The sequence below is a fragment of the Anopheles nili genome, chromosome 2 (assembly GCF_943737925.1).
Source record: "Anopheles nili chromosome 2, idAnoNiliSN_F5_01, whole genome shotgun sequence".
Classification (NCBI taxonomy): domain Eukaryota; kingdom Metazoa; phylum Arthropoda; class Insecta; order Diptera; family Culicidae; genus Anopheles; species Anopheles nili.
Window position 1 is genome coordinate 43,958,178 of NC_071291.1, and position 3,548 is coordinate 43,961,725.

Below are 3,548 nucleotides of genomic sequence, written 5' to 3' on the forward strand. Positions count from 1 at the left end.
CGGTAGTATTTGTCACGATATATTATCCTAAAATCTGTTTAAATTCAAAATTCATGTATTTAGCAAAAGACGACAAAAATCGCATACATCTTAAAAAATCGTTAAGCCCATACGTTGCACACCATACCATACCATATATGAGAAGAAAAAGCAACCATTAAGAAACGTTATGGGTAATATTTTCTCACTTTATTACTGTTATCATTTTTCGCCAGTCTGCAAACGGTATTGCGCACATTTCGTGCTTACGCCTTTGCATTTCATATTTTCCCACGACACTCACCCACACACACACACACACACATACGCGTGCACCCATTGTCTTCGGGTGCGATGGTGGAGCGTAATTAAAAAAATGAAGATCCTCCCAATCCACCCGACCGCGCTCACCGAAAGGGCTCCCCGGAAGGACCGCAAAAGGTAATTAGTACGGCACGAGATAAGCGAAAGCTCCCGCGGCAGCAGACGAGGAAAACCGAAACCACTCGTCGCCGTCCCCATCCCCCAAGCCACCCATGATCGCTCGTGATCCTGCCTACAGATGGAAGGGTTATGGTGAGAAAAAAAAGAGACAAAAAAAAACCCCAATCCGTTCACCCTTGAACACCGCACCACAGTAGAAAGGCAAAATCCACAGGACGGAAGTCCCTACGGAAGGTACCAACCCAGAGGGCTTCGGTCAACAACGCTGGCGCCGAGTATCGCCTTTCGAGCCATCAACCCCACGCCCCATCGTGCACTATGGGCCACCCGAGCATCTTTGGGAGTCCGTAACGGGCGCATTGTGTAATGCCGAGGTGATACGCGCGCGCGCGGCCAACTCATTACTTTGCGCGACGCTATCACCCCCACGAGGCTCCGGTAGAGTCCTGCAGCCGTAAAAGAAGCCGTGGAGGAGCCCTGGAGGAGCAACAATTTGTGCCGCCCGGACTAAATGCCACACTCGTAATCCGATACTATCCATTAGCGTGCGGAGCCTCTGGCCAAAAGGGAGCGTTTTTTCTCATGACTTACGCCCGGTTGCGCTCGGTTTCCCCGAATCGGTGCCCGCTTTCCGGCTCCCTTATTTCTGGCCTCTTCCACGCGATCACGCTGCCAAGGCACAGGGCTGGGGAGAGAATAAAAAAGCTGGTAAATAAATAAACGAGCGCTACATTACAACCGCCAAGCTCGGGAGTGTTGGGCCTTGAGCCTTGAAGCCCGAAAGGGAACACTATTAGAGCGCCTTATCGATCCTGCCACATCGTGCGCCAAGTGAGCCTGCGATCGATCGGCGACCGTGGCCTTTCATAAACACTTAGTCATTCGAGGGCACCTCGATTGGGTTTGGGAGCTCCGTACGCTACCATCGCGCTATCACTTTCCACGCGCTGGCGGGCTAATGCCCGAAGGCTCGAGTGCGAGTCATCATTAAACAAACAACAAAAATCCTCCAGCTCGAGCGCGCCTCCTTCCAGCGACCCAGATTGGACCGTCGACGGGTAGATTGACGCCGCATTTGGTTCGCAGCATCGAGCGCATCCAAATGTGAGCCAAACATGCGCCGCATTCCAACATTCCCGCCAGCATCCCGTTGGTGGGCCGTGGTTTGAACGGGCTAAATCGACCTTTAACTCGACACTCCAACTGGCTGACCTCCCGGTGCGTTTTTGTGGCAGACTAATTTCACCCCACAACAACATTTGATCCGCGGCTCAAGGGTTGTGGATCGCATTTTGGGGATCGCAAATGGATCGCGCACACTGGGGTTGATGAGTGAGAAGAATATTTCCACTCCTAGATGTGTTGCGTATTTCGTTGCTTCTTTGTTTTTTGTTTTGTCAAGCATCGTTTTGCCTGTCGTCACTCACATTCCTGTGCTTGGTGGGTGAAAAGATGTGCCGAATTCGATCGTAGCTCGCGAAAAGGATCATCTCGAGCAATGGTGATGGGCGGAACGCGATTCTCTTCGAAGAAACTGATGAATACCGAATCGCACAGAGCGCATTGATGTGATCGACCCCGGCACCGTTAGGTAAGGCGAAAAGCAATAACAAAATCATCCAACAATTGGTCAGCCCTTGACGGGCAATTGGTTCTAAAATAAACATTTCCTAAATCACTCCTAGGCTCGGCTCGAAGATCGGCTCGATTGCAGGACAATGTCGATCGTTGCGTTTGAAAGAGAGTTTGGAAAATAAAGTGAGGATTAATAAAGAGATTCCCGGTCGAAAAAAAAACACAACCAACAGAATGCCAGCCATGCGACCACGATTGACCAAAGCCCGCCGTACGAGCGCTTCTTTCTTTCTTTTCTTCTTTTATTCTCTTTTTTTTTGTTGGTAAGCCCGCACTTTAACTAGCCGGGAAATATCTGGAGTGTGATCTTCAGCGCACAGTTTGCGCCCTCGCCGAGACGATGACCATCGGGATCGGGACCGTAACAAGCCGTATCGAATCGGAATCTCCATTCCGAGCCGATAGAAGCATTGCCTGGTCGCGGGAAGGGGTTTGGCGAGCACAAACGAGATGTAACCGAAACAGAATAATCAAAGATTGAACTTGTCAAATGGCTGAAAACCCAGCGATTCCACTCGAAGGGCGGGGAACACAATAAGACACCACACAATGGCGGTCGGGCAGGGGTGTGGGTTTTGGGAAAATATGAATTATTAACAAAACAAAAATTATGACAATAACAAATAACTATTGACCAACGAGACTGACAGTTCGCCAGGGCTTCGGGAGATGATCCGGTCGCGATCGGGCGATAAGAGATTTATCGATACGTTTGTACGTGTGCGCAGGCGCGTGTGTGCTTGGGCAAGCTTGAAGACTTGATCGAGCGTTTTCGGGACCGTTCAAGCATGGGTTGGGGGTAGAAGAGTGATTTAATCGCGAGTGATTCCACTCAGAAGATTCGTTCAAGGGCCCGTGAGTTAGCAATAGAGCACGGCGCAATGCAAACAGTCGGCGATCGTCGCTCGACACGGCGATCCAATCGAATCAAACCCATGCCTGATTGACCCTGGTTAGAAGTCTATTCAGGGCCAGCTGTTTTAATGCGAATGAATTCTTTCGAACGAAAGACTTGCAAAAAAGCTAAAGCGACGAACCTTTTACTTTTGGCTCAAATTAAGAACAGTTTTTTTCTACAGCTAATACATCGGCTAATTTGATTGTAAGTCAAAGAGCGTCACACGAATGTATTCTTCGAGGCCCAAAATCAATTGTAATCGAGCCAAATTTCCATATTTAATTGATCGCCCAAAATGAACCTTCGTATACACGCTTCCATTCTCATTATACATTCCCCCAGGTGTACACATTGAGTCGTGTGCATTAAAGTACACCTGCACGTGCACCGTCTTTTTTCGACAAATTATGCCGGATGCCTGTGGCGCGTGCTTGATCCGGAAACTCGACTTCGTTCTCGGGCTCACTTCTTCCGGGTCGCAAGCGTGCTTTGGATTTGGATGCATTTTCCGGCACTTCAAACATAGCAACCCCCTTTTTGTATTCAAAACTAGATCGGCGTGCGTCACGTGCTGCGTGTTTCCGATTATCTA